Source organism: Armigeres subalbatus, chromosome 3 (genome assembly GCF_024139115.2).
Source record: "Armigeres subalbatus isolate Guangzhou_Male chromosome 3, GZ_Asu_2, whole genome shotgun sequence".
NCBI classification, from domain to species: Eukaryota; Metazoa; Arthropoda; class Insecta; order Diptera; family Culicidae; genus Armigeres; species Armigeres subalbatus.
This window is the reverse complement of record NC_085141.1, coordinates 278,319,227-278,339,403: the sequence shown is the minus strand read 5'-3', so window position 1 is coordinate 278,339,403 and position 20,177 is coordinate 278,319,227. Positions and strand designations below refer to the sequence as shown.

General features: G+C 38.3%; 2 protein-coding genes and 1 pseudogene across 3 annotated transcripts in view; 1 reads left to right on the top strand and 2 right to left on the bottom strand.

Moving 5' to 3' along the window:
* Nucleotides 1-20,177, top strand: part of LOC134224575 (kin of IRRE-like protein 1) — a 763,295-nt gene that overhangs the window by 165,345 nt on the left and 577,773 nt on the right. The window lies entirely within an intron of this gene.
* LOC134219623 (translationally-controlled tumor protein homolog) overlaps nucleotides 1-20,177 on the bottom strand; it is a 97,133-nt pseudogene that overhangs the window by 20,441 nt on the left and 56,515 nt on the right.
* Nucleotides 1-20,177, bottom strand: part of LOC134224574 (protein yellow-like) — a 58,927-nt gene that overhangs the window by 37,749 nt on the left and 1,001 nt on the right. The window lies entirely within an intron of this gene.

Sequence of the window (20,177 nt, the reverse complement as noted above, 5' to 3'; positions counted from 1 at the left end):
CAAATCCGGCAACATACATGGCGTGGAAAATTATCGACCCATTTCGATCCTGGACTGTTTGGCCAAAGTACTCGAAAGACTGTTGCATGACAAGCTTTATCCAGCCGTTAAATCCGTTATATCAGAATTCCAGCATGGATTCATGCAAAAACGTTCGACGATCTCTAATTTGATGAGCTTCACCAATAGTATTATTGGATGCATCGAGAAGCGGCAACAAGTAGATGCTGTGTATATCGACTTTTCGAAAGCATTTGATAAAGTTCCGCATGATCTTGCTATTTTGAAACTGAACCTTCTTGGTCTACCGTCGTGGATCGTCAACTGGATTCATTCGTACTTGACTTCAAGAAAAGCCTTCGTCAAGGTTCGTGACGCCACTTCCGATGAATTCGAGATTCCGTCTGGCGTTCCACAAGGGAGTCACCTAGGACCTTTAATTTTTGCGCTATTTATCAACGACGTTTGCGATCAGCTACACTCGTGCAAGCTGCTTTTTGCGGATGACCTGAAAATTTACCGAGTCGTGAAGTCAGCTTTAGATTGCTGTGCACTTCAAGCCGACATTGTGCGCTTATCATCGTGGTGTCAGATAAACGGAATGCAAGCCAACGCCACCAAATGCAGAATCATTACTTTTTCCCGTGTTCACTCACCAATCAGATTTGACTATTCGATGGACCAGTTACCGCTTATGAGAGTTAACTCCATAAAGGATCTTGGCCTTACCTTGGACAGTAAGCTTCGGTTCAACGAGCACATCTCAAAGACAATCTCCAAAGCAAACACTATGCTTGGCTTCATGCGCCGCAACTCACAACTCACAATTCGATGATGTTTATGCTTTGAAAACATTATACTGCTCATTGGTCCGAAGCATTCTTGAGTACGGAGTTCAAATATGGGCTCCTTACCATGCGATTCGTGCATCACGCATAGAAAGCATCCAGAAACTAGGGTGGTCTAACCGGTAATACCGAAACCGGTAATACCGGTATTACCGGCCAATTTTGAGTACCAAAAATACCGGTTTTAGAGACGGAAAATACCGGTATTTTCGGTATTTCTAATTTTGCTGTTGGTATAAAAAATCTTAAATAGTCTTCAGTTAAGCTAAAGATTCACCGTGCCACAAACACTTACAACAATTGAATGCGCGCATAAATGAACATTTACACAAGTAATCATCATTGACGACGTTTACGCTACCGCAAAAATCGATCATCATCCATCGTCATTAATCATACGTGTTGCTCCATTCTTTTAGCCATATGTCAAATTGCCAATGACTTTTTTTCTTCAATGAATTTGTGAAAACGGTAAATGCCGTAGTAGTTCTCTTCCGGAGATCACATGCGAAAAATGATTCGCTGCAAAAATTTGTCCGTTCTGGATTCGGAAAAGAACTTGTAGGTATTGATGGCTGACACAAAGCCACGCTAGAATATCATGTTATCCATGCTCGAACGGTTCTAAAAGTTTCAGGGGGCCGTTCAAAATACTTAGAACGATTTGAAGCTGCAATTCAAACTTATCTTCTGTGGTTATGATTTTTGTTTACGGTAGGTGAAATAATTCAAGCCCTCGAACCTGTTCAAGCTGCTTTGGAACTACTCTGCCAACGTTGCAGTTATCGAATAAAGCCACAGATATTGCCGCCATTGTGATGGTGTCAAAGAACGAATCCTAGAGACTATCAAAATACGCTGATTTGTTTGCTTTTCTGAATTATTTTGCCGAAAAATAATTGATCAGACATGATTTTGGCAATTTCTTCAAAACATCCATCTTTGATTAAGCAAGTGGACGAGATCTTGAAACGTCTAATCACTCGTGCATTAAAGCAGAATGCATAGACAACGACCACACCTGACGACCGGTGCATAGAAGATACCTCTATGGACGATTTTGCTGGTTTATCGAAGACGAACAACTCGTAAAGAGACTGCAGCAGAGCAAAATAGCTTTGCTGGTGGCAATTTCGTTGACGCCAGGATCATTGCAAACAATTCGTAAAGATTTCTCCTACTATGAATCTAAAGGGCTTAAGGGCAAGTACTTGAGACTGATTTTCGACGCTCTTGGAATCATTCGTCCAACTTCGATTGAACCATAGAGGACATTCTCAACAGCTGGCAATGTTGTCAACAAAATCCGATGCGGATTGGGAAATATTATGTCTACTTAAATTTCACTTTGCCCAGCTCAACAGGCAATAGTTTTTTTACACTTGAAGTTCATCAATAAATCTCGGGTACTTATTCAAAAGGACGTATGTGATTTTGTAAACAAAGATTCAAACGTCGATTGTCCAATCTGATGGCACTCCCCGCAAACCAACACCACCAACAGATAGCCGAAGGCTTCTCCCAACTGTCTGTGGTGATGGTTTGCGTGGGAGTGCTATCAGATTGGACATATCGACGTTTGAATCTTTGTTTACAAAATCACATACGTCCTTTTGAATAAGTACCCGAGAAATATTGTTTTCGCCAAAAAGTTCAAACCCAAGGTTTTTCTTTATTTCTGAAATTTTCACAAATACCGGTTTTTATCGGTATTACCGGTATTGACTCCACCTAATACCGAATACCGGTATTTGACAAAAATAGCCAATACCGACCACCCTACCAGAAACGTTTCGTCAGATTCGCATTACGACAGCTGCCATGGACCAATCCCGATAACCTGCCACCGTACACTCAGCGAACTGGACTATCGAAATTCATAACTGGTGCCTTATGAATCTTCGCCTGATTATTCCACCAACAGTGATTCTTACACGCAGTTACCTTCCTGAGTGATCAAGCGTCGATGGGCGTGTGGTCTACATACCGGCCTCCCGACCCCGACGTCCATGGTTTGAACCCAGTCTGCCGCACTTCACTTTTTTTCAAATGAAAATCATCATTCATAAGGCAACATATTGAAATTCATACCGATTCCTTGTGGCAAATTTTCATAAGGCGTTTGATTGAAAATCATACGTCCATTTTCCTCAGTGTATGAGCACAGATGTACGCTCATTGGCTTGCAAACACTATCCAAACGCCGAACGTATTTACAACGACTTTTTATTTTTTACATGATCCGTGATAACGTTGACTGCAGTAGCGTGCTCCGGGAAATCAACTTCCACGCACCCAGCCGCATATTACGCAATCCCCAATTGCTTTGGATCCCGGCGCACTGCACTGCTTACGGTTACAACAAACCACTTGACAGATGTTGTGGATTGTATAACGATGTATGTGATGTGTTATAATCAATGTTAGTTGTCTTTTCTTAACAAAGCTTGTCTTCAAAAATAGGATTAAGATACTGTAGTCTGTGTTGTTTTGAACCAAAGATGAAATAAATAAATAATTATTCCCACGGTTTTTTTTTTAACATATTTAACATTTTTTGTTAAATATCTTGGCTGTGCATATGCACAGCACATGTTTCGAAATGGACAAATTGATATGAAATTTGCGAAAAAGAATCCACGTGTCTTGGAGGGACTCGAACCCTCAACTTCCTACTCTCTAGATAGGCGTGATAACCCCTACACAACAAGACCACTTAAAGGTCACGTTTGCGGAAAAGCCATCAGAATCCGAGTACCAACCTCCACCGCGGTTAGCTCTTTTTTGCAAATTGAATATCTTTCGGATGCTTGATTTGTCCAATCTCCACATGCGCTTTACTATTGTATATCCACAGCCAAGCGAGTGCACATTGTTTATTAAACGAGAGGATCGCACTCCATGCCCCCCAGTAACTGTCTGGGCGGGACGGTATAGAATGCGAATTCAATCGCTACTTGGATTCTGATGGCTTTTCCGCAAACGTGACCTTTAAGTGGTCTTGTTGTGTAGGGGTTATCACGCCTATCTAGAGAGTAGGAGGTTGAGGGTTCGAGTCCCTCCAAGACACGTGGATTCTTTTTCGCAAATTTCATATCAATTTGTCCGTTTCGAAACATATGCTGTGCATATGCACAGCCAAGATATTTAATAAAAAAAATGGTTTTCGTACGGCCGAGTTGCCGAATAATATGCAATTAATCAAAAACATATATTTTCACGGCACACTCGAACTTCATTACCAGCGAAAAGGATTTTAGAAACTACACAGCAATAGAAAATAACTTCCGAAACCGATAAAAATTTGACTGGAGCAACGAACCAAAATAATAATTTGCATCCTATCTTCAACGTAGCATACTTCGATCCTCCTGTGTAAGTGTAAGTACTTGGATTCCAAGGCCGAAACTGTCGTTTGGTCGAACAGATCATATGGCCGAAAATATTGCTTGTCCGAATGGGTCATTTGGCCGAATAAGGCATTTGGCGAAAAATGCCGTTTGGTCGAAATGACCGTTTGGTCGAAAGGAGCAAAAATGTTATTTGGTCAAATGGGTCTTCTTCTTCTGGCTGGAATGGCTCTACATTCCAACTGGAACTTGGCCTGCTCTTCAACCTAATATTCTACTAGCATTTCCTCAGTTATGAATTTAAAGCTTTTCTATGCCCACCATTGCATGAGTATGTATCCTGTGTGGCGAGTACTATGGATACACTATGCCCACCCGAAAACATCCTAGACTGGACCGAAAATCAAATTCGCCATCTCCGGATTGGCAATCCTGCGCCTATACTCGCAAGCCGAAAATTTTGCATTAGCGTGCCGCTGTGCATAATCTGTCACGCTGCTGGTTATTAATTTCTAATGCCAAATCAACTATGGCTTAACAATTTTCTTCGAGCTTTTTAGTGGAATGTTTTCACTAGTCATAAGATGAGTTATCCCATTTAGTTCCACTACTTGATTGCAACTTAACAGTTACGTATTTCGACCTCATCAGTAAGGCCGTCGTAGTGTCTCGTACTTGACTCCACTTAAAAAAATGATCGCTACTTAAACTGTTCATACGAAGCTTGGATAATATTTCTATTAAGAAATAGCGATCATTTTCTTGAAGTCGAGTCAAGTACGAGACACTGAAGAAAGTCCTGACACAGACTAGTATTAAAGCATAAGGTCGAAATACGATTATTTTTTGAGAAATCGTAGTCCAAAAAGTCTGCTCATTTTTGCAGGGAATGCGAAATTATAATAATACGATTTGCGTTCCGGGTCTTCTGTAGCCTGCTTTGGTGGAGCCTGGATTAAGATCGATTGCTTTATATTCTTCAACCAATTTAAGAGTAAAGTGAAGAAGAAGGACACGGTGTCTTTGTCCGAAGAGACTTGTTTTCAAGAAATCATTCACCCTTATTCTTGTTTACGGACGAACGATACTTTCGAACGAATGCGATTCGTTCGAACCGTTTCCCCATTTGATTTTGCTGGCGTAAACGGGAATGCGTTTCAACTTTCGTTCGAAAGCACGTTCGTACGTAAACAAGAATATGGGTGATTATCTCTGAAGCACCCACTATACAATAGTAGGCTTTCATCTTTCACGTAAGTGCAATTATAGAATGGTGGAGGTGAGTTTGGTGGTGAATAGGTTTTATATGGAGTTTGCACTAAAAATACAGAAAAAAATTGTTCTATATCCCCCGATAGAACATTTAAGTTTACCCTCGACATTAAAGAGGGCACTATACACTTTCGCGTGGTGGTTGTTTCAGAGATACTGATTTTCATAAAATATTATTCCCCCATAGAGACACCGTGAGGAATGTATATCGTTAAGTGACATGCTTATATTCTTTACTAATCGACAAATAATAGAGGATTATGGCATTGGATCCATGCACAGATGGTAAATAAAGACGAAGCAAAATACCGAATCATGTATCTATCAATATTTAGCCACTAAGAGAATCTCCATGCCAACGGCTATTATGGATTACAGAGTATTTGATCCATCATTATCAATATGATCCTATATTTTAAAAAGGCATAACAGCCAAAATTTATTCTTTCTGCTTCCTCGTCTTCATACATAGTTTACATAGACAAAGAACTAGGAAAAATGAATTTTTGCTGTTGTGCCCTTTCCAAATGTTGGCCTAGAATTGACCATTGAAATCCACGTAAAAAGCAAAGTTCTAGACCAACATTTGAAAAGGGCGTAACAGCCAAAATTTATTCCTTCTGATTCTTTGTCTACACATATAGCTATATATGTAGACGAGGAATCAGAAGGAATAAATTTTGGCTGTTACGCCCTTTTCAAATGTTGGTCTAGAGTTCATTTCTCGGGTACTTATTCAAAAGGACGTATGTGATTTTGTAAACAAAGATTCAAACGTTGATTTGTCCAATCTGATAGCTCTCTCACGCAAACCATTACCATAGACAGATAGGGGGAGGCTTCTGCTACCTGTGGGTGGTCTTGGTTTGCGTAGGAGTGCCATCAGATCGGACAAATCGACGTTTGAATCTTTGTTTACAAAATCACATACGTCCTTTTGAATAAGTACCCGAGATTTTTTTTAATACTCCAAACACTGGGCGCTGTGTGCCTAAACTAGCATGAAGCTCTAACGCTAAGACAAAAGCGTGAATCAGTGCGCAGATAAAACTAATTTAATTTTTTATTTGTCTGTTAAAGTTGGTCAACTAGTGAAGGGGCGCACTAACGGCGTATGAAGCACATACAATCAAGAGTTGGGTGATTCGGAAACCGCTACGTATCGTGTTCTCAGACACGTGGCGATTTCGATGATGTATTTATGAATTTATGATGTAGGAAATCTATTGAAAAATTAAATTACCGTTTAACTGTCCTACTGACCCACTGGAAGAGTTACAATTATAAATAAAACAAAATATAACAAATAATAAATTAGAATACAGCAGAGACTATGTGTGTTTGAATCGAATCCTAGAATTCTGAGAGAACTTTCAGCGAGCTTCCAGTTTGAATAAGGGCTATGATGTATGCATATATGCGAAAATATTTCAAAATATATTTTTTTCGCTGGAGGGAGAGTGTTATGTGCAAAAAATATATCATATTATATGAGAGTTTCACATTTCTAAGCGCAAATATTCTAATAAAAATCGATATTTCTGATCCTATAACAAAATTATTGAAAAAAAAAGTTCAATGGAAAATTTATTTTCATACATATGAATTCTGAACACAACATTCTAGACTGCGCTCGTCTTTAAATTATATTATTCCAGCGTTCTCGGCGCGCAAACCGCATCGTCTCCGCACCCCGTCCGTTATCCATCAATGAATAGAGGAAGTTAATTGAACCGTTGGTCATGAAGGTGATCGTTTGAGTCCACCAACGATGACGACGCAATGAGTCGCATCAGCATGCGACCAACCTAACCTTCACATAGGAACTTGCCCGCACTCGGTTATTGGCTGGTGCGGGCTGTGAACAGACTTCGAAATCAGTCTCCTCCGTATCGGTCAGAGACGCCGTCTTTATACATATTCTCCGATGCGTGCAGAGCACGCGTAGCGTTTTGTATCAATTGTGGGCACGGTTATCGTCTATAGGAGAGCGATGCGCCTGGCCTGACGCGTCGTCGTCTCCCAATATTGGTACAATGGCATCCACGTTAACCGTACTCAGGACACTGGTACTGACTATAGTACTGGTACAGGAACAGGTGAACCACTATTAGTTTAGTCGGTGTGAAGGCGAACAAATTGATTTCGCTTGGCAATAATAGTCATTAAGTTTGAATTGTGCGTAGAGCGGCTGGGACGAAATGGGCGACGGGTTTATCTTTCATCTTGAAGTATAAGATGAATATGTGTTTACCTCCATAGTATTACAATTTTATGCAAATAATGCTATTTTGAGTCGTTCTGTTGTCTACAATTCTAGATCAAAGTGATTCGACATATGAATTGCGATTATTTTAATTTCAAATGCATTCCTGTTATAAATGTATGGTCCACTTATTTTTTGGCAAACTACACAAAAAAATCAATTAGAAAAGATCTTAGGCGAATTTATTATCAGAATAGCAATCTCACGACTTTTCTCACTAGACTCAAAGCTAGACAATGATTCGAAATCTAAAACCCTATGAATAATCACATATCGCTACCAGTAAAATGAAATCCGCACCTGACTGACAGTTAACAAAGTTTCTACCGCCGCGAACTGAGAATTAACGCCCTTCCCACATACGCGCACGATGAACAGGTGCCAAACTAACTTCTCAACATATGACTCGACTGTTCAGAACTCGAGCGCGCCCAACGCCTATAGCAACTTAACTTGTTTACATCAACGTTGTGTGTTGCCACCGACGCGACAGACCGTATGCGTTGATGGCAGCATCAGCGGAAGAAACTTCCCATTAGCTATTGGATGAAACTACATACTAAAACTGTACTGCGCTGGGCTGTAAGCGAGAACGATTCTCCCAACGCCTCTAGACACCCATCAGACCTATCATCATCCGAGTACCGCTCCATTAGGAAGATTGTCGATGATATCAATCAAAGCGTGATTACTCCCCTATTATCTCGTTCACTCCGTTCGTGACGCGCGCGCTCGCTCCGGTGTGGATGCAGGTCCGGGAATTCGAGCCACGGCGATGGGCTTAGCGCTTCTATGCCTGGTTTTAGGTCGGACTACACTACTGGCAGGCGAATTAATGTATGGATGGGATAATTGAAACACTTCGGCGACAAATCGATTTAGCTTGGAGGCAATTTTTGCCCTCCTGGATGAGTTTTTTCACAATAAACAATGCAAATGAAATTCATCACCTGGGGGACACATTTGTTCTAAAGTGTGTTTTATGCATATATGGAGTCAATAAGAAAATAGCTTTACCTCATTGAGCTACGTTAACGACTATGAAAATGTAAGTTGATTCTTAGCTCGGGTGTCGGAAATAAACATAAAGTATGCTAATCGATTCTCAAGGGATATTAGTTTAGCTGGTTGCGTGGGCATGGTGATTTTTTCTCTAGAGGTTCGTCTCTTGCACAATGTTTGTTGACATTCCACATAATCACATTCTTGTAATTTTTCCATTTGCTTGTTATTGACAGTTTTCCATGAAGTAGCATCTATTTTGACATGAATCTACGTTTGGTTAATATAAAAAATATTGATTATTGCATCTCTTATGTTTTATTTTTTCAATAATCCGTTAGTTTTTTCAAAGTCGCTGTGTTGTTACATCTGCAGCATGGGTCAACAAATCATAAAAGGCCGCTGTCGCATATTATAGTCACTCGTTTGTTGAATTGCTTTAGAAGAGATGCCCCACCTCATAAAATCACTCCAGGGGAAGTTGAACTGGTAGGACCAATTAATCTGAACTCCAGAAAAATTTGAAGAACCATCTCATTTTGAAGAATTATTTTGAGCTGCATATAATACGCAAGGGCTTTAGGAACTTGTATGGACTGGACATACTGGGTAGATTTCCGTTATGAAGTGCTTCTGAATCTGTAAATTTTACTCACATTGAAATTGGTAAATCGAAATTACTTACATTCTGTATGGCAACAACTGTGAAAGAATTGTGAGAATCGCTTAAAAGACGCCCGGGAGCTTTCTATTTGAAATCATTATTCATTCTCTTAATTTTTTGATGGCAATATTCGACATGTTAACCAAAAACACGTACTTCCCAATATGTAATTAGGTTCAGGTTTTCCTTAATACAAGCTGCCATACAAATGCTTGAACACTTGAACATTTATTTGCACACATCCGTGATGTGATGAAATTTGCATGAAAAATTTAGTCACAAGATAAATCATTGCACAAATGTGCCATGCGTCTCCATATGCTGTTATGCTTATATGCTGCTGAAATTTTTTCACTACATACCGTTTCCCCTGGAAGTCCCATTTTTATCTGGGAAAGACTCGTGGAGACATACAGATATCGTCATAACTTTGTATTTTAACATATATGAAAATGCAATCATGCAAACAAGCAAATAAATTCTAATTAATTAAAGTGACGAACCCCCTCCTGATCCAAAGGATTCAAATCCCGTCACCAACAATAACAACAATAACAACAACCCTCCTGTTTGTGACCAAATTTTCTCAATCAATCAACTAATGCCAGTAGAGGTGTGTGCCGATTCGGAAATCGGCGGTTACGTTTGTCAGAATATGGGTTGGCGGCAGCGGCGTTTTCGGCGCCACTCCGAAAGCCATTTAAGCCGGCGGCGTGAATTGGCGTGGACATTTTTCTATTACGTTTGTTTAATCACCTTCTTTCTGTGCTTAAGAAATTTTACGTTGTCTGTGATCTGAGGTCATATTGACTTCAAATTGAAATTGCTGTAACTTTTGGATTTTTTTGGTTCTTTCGAAAGATCATTTAATCATCTTTCAGGGCGATACCTAAGATAGGTTGGTACCTCGCAAAGAGAGGTCTTCATGAAAAATGGCACAAAAACAGTGATTTTTTATGCTCATTTTGCTTATATTTGAAAATCCTACCCATTTTGAACTGCTTCTTTTCAAAAAGGTTATGCGGGAAGGCGTGTGCTTTGACATGAGGTATTGATTATTTTAGAACTTGACAGCTATGTGGTGGTGAAAAATGAGAAGTGAGAAGTGAAAATTGAGACGTCTGTCACATTCGGCCAAATGTCCTATTCGCCCAAAGGCCTATTCGACAAAAAGTCCTATTCGGCCAAATGTCCTATTCGGCCAAATGCCCCATTCAGCTAAATGTCCCATTCAGCCAAATGTCCTATTCGGCCAAATATCCTATTCGGCCGAATATCCTATTCGGCCAAATGTCCTATTCGGCCAAATGTCATTTTCGGTCAAATGTCCCAATCGGCAAAATGTCCCATTATGCAAAAAGTTCTATTCGGCCAAATGTCCTATTCGGCCAAATGTCCAATTTGGCCATATGTCCTATTCAGCCAAATGTCATATTCGGCGAAATGTCCTATTAAGCCAAATGTCCTATTCGGTCAAATGTCCCATTCGGCCAAATTACTTTCGGCCAGATGGGTTTCGGCCTAATGGTTTGTTCGGCCAAATTGCTTTCGGCCAAACGACCCTTCCTCGTACATACAGTAGTACATAATGTATGTAATTTGGAAACCATTATTTAGCCTGTCCCATTATTCGTCCATGAAATTGACAAACTTATAACTAATTTTACTTAATTTGTATAGAAAAGTAATCCTTTCGCAGTAATGAACTTAATCTTCTTCTTCTTCTTCTATGGCTCTACATTCCAACTGGAACTTGGCCTGCTTTTCAACTTAGTATTCTATTAGCATTTCCTCAGTTATAAATTGAAAGCTTTTCTGTGCCCGCCATTGCACGAGTATGTATCTTGTGTGGCAAGTACAATGGATACACTATGCCCAGGGTGTCGAGAAAGTTTCCAACCCGAAAACATCCTAGACCGGACGGAAAATCGAACTCGCCATCTGCGGATTGGCAATCCTACGCCATCGCTCGCAAGCAGTGATGGGAAATGTCAAAAAAATGTCATGGCATTGCTATTACTAATTTCGTAATAACTTTTTCCAAAAGTCATTTACAGTTCGGATTTTTTTATTAACATGTAGTACTTAAAGGGTCCTAAAACTTTGTCGAACAGATCATTGTTCTAAATACAAAGTGTGAGCCATGAGAGCAAGATTAAAAAAATGTCACGGAATGTCATGACATTAATGTCATCTGACACTAATTCGGCTCTCACGCCGCCAATATCATATTTAGAGAAATTACCTATTAGAGAAAGTTTTCGGGTCATTTGAGGGCTACATGTTTATATGGAAAACATAATTGTAAATGACTTGTGAGAAAAGTTATTAGCAAGTTAGTCCCATGACATCGATATGACATTTCCCGTCACTGCTCGCAAGGCTACTGGAGACCTTAATATCAATTGAACTTAATGTTGATTTGAAAATTACCCAAATAAAGTATTAATAATATAAATATATTAAAATGTATTTTATTATTTATTTATTACAGTCGACTCTCTACATCTCGATGTTCTGTATCTTGATATCTCTCCCTATGTCGATGGTTTCCTTGGTCCCTTCAATCTACATATATTTGGACATTCCACGTCTCGATAACCTCCCTATCTCGATATCTCTCTATCTCGATGTGATCTGATCTTATTTTGTTCGGGACCCACTCTCCTTATGTCGATATGTTCAAATTTTCAGGCTACTAGACCATCTTCGGACAATAACAAACATATCAACAACAGAAAACGACATTTGTTTTGTTGTCCTTTTTCATAGAAACGAGCTTTTTTGGATCTAGTACCCATTTCTGTTTTACTTCCATTCCTCGATCTCTCCCTCGATGGTCCCTTCAATATTGAGATGTGGAGAGGCGACTGTATTTATGTATTGTATTATTTATGACACATTCCGGCGTGACGTTACAACGTTTTGACGTACCTTTAAATGGTTTTCTGGAGAAAGCTTGCATAAAACATCTGTAAACATATGCATATTATTACATATTCTGAATCCTTATAAAATTTCGGATCGAATAGATTTATTAACACCGAATATGTGTAGGAAAATGGCTTTCTGGGATGTAATTAGCTGCGTGACGTTACAACGCGCGTGAATTCGTGATTTTGTACCTTGACTTATACGTGGATAATTCTCTGCTCTGGTTGTTATTTTACTCCAAAAATAATGAACACCTTTCAAATATATGAGGATAATAGATAACCCTATGGGGTAATATGCCTAAAATACGGAGTAATTTACTTTTATTCGACATCAACATTTCCTGACGTTACAACGCGAGTTGCTCTAAAACGGGTTTTTTAATGCGTTGTTACGTCACGATAAAGCCACACCACTTTAAATTCAATTTTAACATGAGTTTTTGATCCGTATAGTAAGGCATTGTACCAAAATGAAAAAAAGATATAATGTTCGATAATGTATTAGATGAAAGGCTGGTTTTGATCAATGGCACGGAGCGTTAATTCCAATGCCCAAATTTGCAAACTGGAACCCATATTTAGGCTTCTTTGTAAGATTTAAACGAGTAGAAACAAAAAGCTGATCATTCTAGCATAATACACAGTGTTTGGTCTTATGTCAAAATTGCAGCATAACTAAAATTGAAAATGCATTTGAAATCTAAAATTTTATTATAATAGTAGAAGCAAGTGTGTACAATTAAACTTTATATTTCGAACGCTCGCTTTGATGCTTGGGTTTTCAAACGCCAAATTTCTTGAAAGTAACTGCAATAGCAGAACTAGTTCTGATTGTCTATTCCACGTGAAACACAAGATATATATACTTCAAGAAATCTAACATTAGTTACCTGATGAGTACATTGTTTATCAACCTCATCGTTGAAGATTTTTTTTAGGTTTGTCACATTTCATTTGGTATCAAACGCATGAACGCGTTGAACTTAGTCTGTAGATTAAAAAAACACCTTAATAAAGATAAAAAAAAAAATTATACGAAAATATACCAAAAGCGGATGATAATCGTTAAGGAGCGCGATCGAACCAAACTGCATTTGCTTACGAGATGACATTCATTCGCTTTTCAGGCACCCAAAAACTGGATGACAGTGCATCTTCAAAGCAAAAGCAAATCATCTGCATAGCAGAAGGACGCGTTATGAAGATAACGAGAATGACATTTTTTTCGTTTGGAAGATGATGTTTGGGCTCAGTGTATGTTCGTGTGCGCGATATTTTAGAATAAATATTTCTACACGGGGAGACCGAAGGACCTCATTGAGATTTGAGAATAGTCCTTTTTAAGTTATTTTTTCATAAATATAAGTTCATCATTAAATAGACCTAAATCAGAATAATTACGACAGTTTATTTATTGACTAATCTCATTATATCGAAGTAGTCGTTCACGCTTCTACATGTAGGGTAACTATTCAGGCCATGTTTCTAATTTGGCCAGTTTCTCGTATAACTCCGAAAATAAAGATTTTATTAGCTATAACAGGAGATATATCGCTTTTTTATTTATTCATTTATTTACCGACGTGTCGCCCCATAGAAAATAATTCAAATTTGCTGCCCACGACCCCATGATGAAAAATCATCGAACACTACCGCCAACCTCATAATGGCTCGCAAAGTTTTCGTAGCTCAGCCACAAACCTACGTGTATCAACATTGCATCGGAGTTGTGTATTAACTCATTTGACAGGAGTGTTCGCCCGCAAAAGCAAGTGACACGTCGGTCCGACGGTGGTTGTACTGTGGGCAAACAGATTTTTCACTTGTCCTGCATATACTGACGGAAATGGGTGATATCGCCGAAATACTACGCCACCCTATGTCACATTGATTAAAAATTCGTTTTTTGTATTTACGTTGATATGTTCAATCTGTATCTATAAACACGAATTGAGCCAATTTGTCCGGATATCTTACAAGCTCCATAGGCTTTATGATGAATATTTTTCCGTGACGTTACAACGCAAACTTCACCTAGGTGAAACTCATGCTATTTACCACTGATTTCATGTCTATTACCACCAAAACAAAACTTTTTTCGAGTACAAAGAGCATACGAAATTTTAAATTCGAGGCTTATATGTACTTCTCAGAAAATTTAAAACAGTCCATTTTTCGTGACGTTACAACGCTTTTTTGTGAAAGATTTTACCTTGTCAAAATTCATATTTTTACAATTTTAAATCAGATTTTACATAGGATACTGATTCTATACTTTTTCATCTTTGAATCGGTGAGAACAGAGTGCAAATTGATGCATCAGAACCCAAATTACAGTCAATTTGGGAAAATATGTCTTAAAACCTGTCACTCTTCATTACTGTCAATTATACTAATTGTTGGTCAAAAACCTATTTTAAGCTAAAATATTATCATACCAAATATTTTATTTGATGATTTAGGTATTGAAAAATATGGGAAACATAAAGATAATGTCAAAAATTGAGTTTGAAAAATTGGTGCTCCGGTGGACCTGTCCGAAGAATGTGTCTTATGCATTATATTAGTCTGAGTAAATAAAAACAAAGAGCATTCCAGGGAAGCTTACAAGTCTGGATTGTATTCAAAGTTTTGTTAGATTTTTAGGGGAATGCTTCTATTCGATCAAAATTTAATATTCCATTCTAGTTTTTTTACTGCTAAGTTTTATTTTTTTTCTGTGAAAAAAAACTTTGCTATGGCAAATTTTGTTATTGCTTATTGCTAATATTGATTTATTTATGGAAAGTTTTTTTTTTTAAAGAAACATTTAGATAAAGAACGAAATTTTTCCTTTTATAATTGCAATTTTTGCTTTTACAAGTGCTGATATATTTGTGTTTCGTAGAAAATTCTTCATTGTTTATGGAAATTAAAATTCATTTGTTGCTTACACCGCGGTTTCTTTATTGGCAATTTTTAATTTCTTTATGGAAAATTTCTAATTTCTAATGGAAATTTGATTTTGACAAGACATTTTTTTACTTTGATTATCCACGAACCTACATCTCATAATGCGTGTAAAAAACTGCTCTCTCATATACCGACGTCAAAAATATTCTTACAAGATCGCGTAAATTCTTTTAAGAAATATGTTGACGTGATACTCGCTTTGATGTAAGTCGACGAGTCATCTGCACTTCCACGAGAAATCACTGTTGGATGTTGGATATGGGGGTAAATAACTTACTTTTTGAACGCATAATGCAGAACAAAATAACGTTGAGCTCGAGATCGTTCTGCTCTGTAGAACACGTTTGATCACGCACTAATTATTTTTCGTTTCGATCGTAGAACGCAGAAGTTGATGAAAAAACAATGTTAACTATTTAAATGGGGAAGGGTCGTTTGGCCGAAAGGGTCATTTGGCCGAGAGGGTCTTTTGGCCAAAAGGGTCGTTTGGCTAAAAAGGTCGTTTGACCGAAATGGTCGTTTAGCCGAAAGGGTCGTTTGGCCGAAAGGGTCATTTGACCGAATAGGACATTTGGCCGAAAGGGTCATTTGGCCGAAAAAGTCATTAGGCCGAAAGTGTCGTTTGGCCGAAAGGGTCATTTGGCCGAATAGGTCATTTGAAAAGTGAGAAAATAGGAATGAGAGGAGAGACGTCTCACTCCTCATTTCTCATTTATTGCTCTAAATAGTGAGTATTGCGAAGTGAGTAGTGGGACGTCTCACTACTCACTTCGCACAACTCACTTTTCACAGTGAGAAGTGAGAAATAAGGAGTGAGAAGTGAGACGTCTCACTTCTCACTAGAGGTGTGCACCACCGCGCCACCGGCGCCGACAGTTTTCGGCAAGCTTCCGCCGCCGACATTTTTTGCATCTGCGCGCCGCAGTTTAAAATTTGTCATGCCGTTGGTCTATAATATTCCATGCCGATTCTAAATTGAAGAAATCCACAGAATTTTCCGACGATTCAATGGAATTTCCGTAGATTTATCCGGTTGATCCCGTTAGAATTCCAGATATTTTTTCGTGGAAATACCAATGATATCCTTAAAAGTTCCATACAGTTTTCCGTAAAAATTTCGAAAATCCCGCCTTGAAAAGTAAGATAAACTTCGAGTGTAAATTTCGAAGGATTTCCAGTTAAAATCGAAAAATATATCGTTGAAATACATTTTTTAAACGGAGAAGAGTCGTTTGGCAGAAAGTCATTTTGTGGAATACAACAATGCCAAATAAACATTGGAGGAGAATAAAGCGCTTATGTGACTGTTATTGTTCAAAGATGGTCTAGTAGTCTAGAAATTTGAACATATCGACATAGAGAGAGAGAGAGAGAGAGAGAGAGAGAGAGAGAGAGAGAGAGAGAGAGAGAGAGAGAGAGAGAGAGAGAGAGAGAGAGAGAGAGAGAGAGAGAGAGAGAGAGAGAGAGAGAGAGAGAGAGAGAAACCTAAACAAAATATGACCAGAGCACATCGAGATAGGGAGGTTATTGAGATGTAGAAGACCCGAATGTATGTAGAATGAAGGGACCAAGAGAACCATCGACATAGGGTTAGATATCGATATATAGAAAATCGACGGAGAAGAGCCAGCCCAGGAAGGTTCCCTAATAAAGATACTAAAAAATCCATCCTGAACAGAACATGAGCCAAGAGCGCGCCTTGGTGTTCTAAGTTTTGAACTCTGAACACAGTTCAGTGTGCACTGGGTTGGTACGCAAGCAAAACGATCATGGTAACTAAGATTCCTTAGATTTGGAACTATGCAAAAACATACGAGCATGCTTGATTACTATCCGTTAGATGCCCACGTGTTCCATTACTAGCCGAAAAATGAGTAGCATACCGTCGCTTGAGTTTGTTTTCCTAGGATACAAGTTGCTAAGTTAGGTCAGTGCTCTTGAACACTGTGCAGTGTTCAGAACTTTTTGAACATGAACACGCGTTCTCGTGTTCAGATGCATCTCTGCCGGTCAAATCATTTTCGACCTGATACCGTCCTGGACAAACGTTTAAGGTGATTATAGAATGAAGCCAGAAATCGGCCATTTTGTAAACCACGTGCTTTTCCAATATTTTTTTCAAGAGCACGAGATGAAAGAATTATAATGCGTATCGGGCTGAAATAATGGTAGATCCGGCCAACAATTTTATTTAGCTGAAATAGACATATGGCCGAAAATGTCATTCAGCCGACTGGCCCTTTGGTCGAAAAAGTCGTTTGGCCAAAAAGTTGATTGACCGTAATAGTCGTTTGGCAGAAAGGCCATTTGGTAAAATATCAGAAAAAATATTTCAAGCTCTTTTTAGTGGAATGTATTCAACCGTCTAAAACGAGTTTAGTACTTTCCATTTAATTCCACTAAGTTTTGTTATCTTTGCAGATACGTATTTCGACCTCAACTGTGAGGTCGTTTTCAGTGTCTTGTACTTGACTCGACTGTCAAAAATGTTATTTGGCTGAACGGGTGGATATTTTTGACCATATTATCGTTCAGTAAACAACATTTTCGACCAAATGACTCTTTCTGTCAGACATCCATTTCGGTGTAACGACATTTTCGGCATTCTAACCTATTTGGCCAAACGACCATATCAGCGAAATGACGTATTATGGAAGAGTGCTGTTTTGGCCAAATTACCAATTCGGCCGTAAGTTGCCAAACGACCCTTTTGGCCAAATGGCCCTTTCTGATATCTCAGGGATAAACGACCCTTCCGGCAAAACGACCATTTCGGCCAAATGACTTTCGACGTAATGGTCTGTTCGGCCAAATGGTATGTTCGGCCTAGTGGCATTTGGCCGAATGGGTTTCGGCCAAACGACCCTTCCCCATTTAAATACTTTTTTCGTCATTAGCATAAAAATGTGGTTAAAAACGATTTCTTGTGGTTAAAAAGTAAGAAAATGTTTTTAAATGAAAAACTTCTTTTGATACAATTGTAAATACTGATTTCAGTTTTGCAATTTTTTCTAAACCTAACCTAACCTTTAATTGACAATTATTTCACATTAAACACTGCATCAGTATTTATGATCCCCCTTTCTAATTTCCGATGTTAACAGCCAACAAAAATTAATTTACGCGTTCTCCGCACAGACTCTCTGAAAAACTTATAATTTAACTTACCGCCATCGGGGGTGACAATGGGTCTGGGGGGTGAGAATGGGTCATCGCTCTCACCGGCAGTCTGGACGTCGTAGAGCAAAATCATTCAAAAAGGTCTCTTATATTTTAGACTTCTTGCCGTCAGATGCATTCAATCTATTTTACAACCATTCTAAGTAGTTGAAACAGTGACCCATTCTCACCCCCATTTGACCCATTGTCACCCCCGACGACGGTAACTGATTTTTGACAGTATGTAAATAATTGATTGTCATTATCCCTAAAATAAGTTTACAACTTCATATCTAAATATCCCTAAATTGTTATGGAATGTTGGCATCAGAACAATTCATTTTATATCATAATTCATAGCATGATAGTATTTGGTCAATGTTTTGAGGATTTTTCATATTATGCGTGGCCACCAAAAAGATTGCTAGGAGGGTCCAAAAACACAAACCGTCCTGTAAAATTAGTACGTCTGTCAATGTAATAAACAGGTCAATACATAAGTCTCCTCATCTTCTCCTATGTTAAACATATGTTCTATACGAATCCTACAAATAAGTTTAAGATGAATGAAAACATGGTTTAAAAGTGCTTACCGTGTAGCAGTGAACCATTTTATTACCTTAACGGACACGTTCGAGGAGGCCCTGTTAATTACATATTAAATTAAGGCAGCAAAGGTATTTTTCCATATAGAATACACGTTTTCTACAGAGAATTTAAAAATAATCATCAAAGAAAAGACAATCTGAAAACTGAATGAATGAAATATTGATATTGAATTTGAAGTCTTATGTAGTCTACACATAGGTACATAGTCAGTTCTTGTCAGATTCCTAGAATTCATGGAAAAGAAGAAGGCGGGGTGAAAAATTAATTTTCAATGCAAAAATTGAATGATGTCATTTTATTATAATTTCCATTTCAACGAAAAGAAATTACAAGAAACATGTTTTTTTACGGGACATAATTAAATCCGGCCGCCACAAATCTTCTGTATATAAAAATGAGTTTGCATTCCCTTTGGGGCAATATAACCCGCGATCGGATGGACCGACTTCTGTAAAATTTACTAAATGTAACATGTACCACTTTCGCTGACACCGGTTCATGTATCAAAAGATATGAGATGTTGCGGGGATCATTCGAAAAACACCAACATGTAAAAAAGTTGGTGAGCTGTGAAGAAATTCAAAACGATTGTACATAAATAGAGCTAAAGTGGCCGAGTAACGCAGGGTCCAATTTGCTAGTAATTTATTAAAAAACATGTCCTGTCTTCGAGTAGTAAAAGGGGTGGAAATAAGAAAAATCATGAAACGAATAAAACCATTACAACCATAAACGTTTGCAAAATTCATTAAAAAATATCTCAATTTGTCATTTAAGACCAAACATTAACCAAAGGGAATGGAGAGTACACATTTTTTACACTTTTTACGCAAGGGTTTTTTCGAAGTTTTTTTAATCCCTCCTTCTTTGTTTCATTTTTTTATTTAAATGCATCCTAGAAAAATTACAAACTCCCTCTCCTCATAAGTCCTTACATAATTAGTGTACGGCGGGACATTTTTCTTCTCCATAGATGTCTTTGTCGGCATTTTTTGAATAATTTTATGAGTTTAGAGGAGTATGATTGCTTCTTAGAAGGCTATTACTTCGAATCTGAATTTTTTTTAATGGAATTTGCTGGGCATGCATTTTTGGTTGATAATTATTTATGGGACAGCA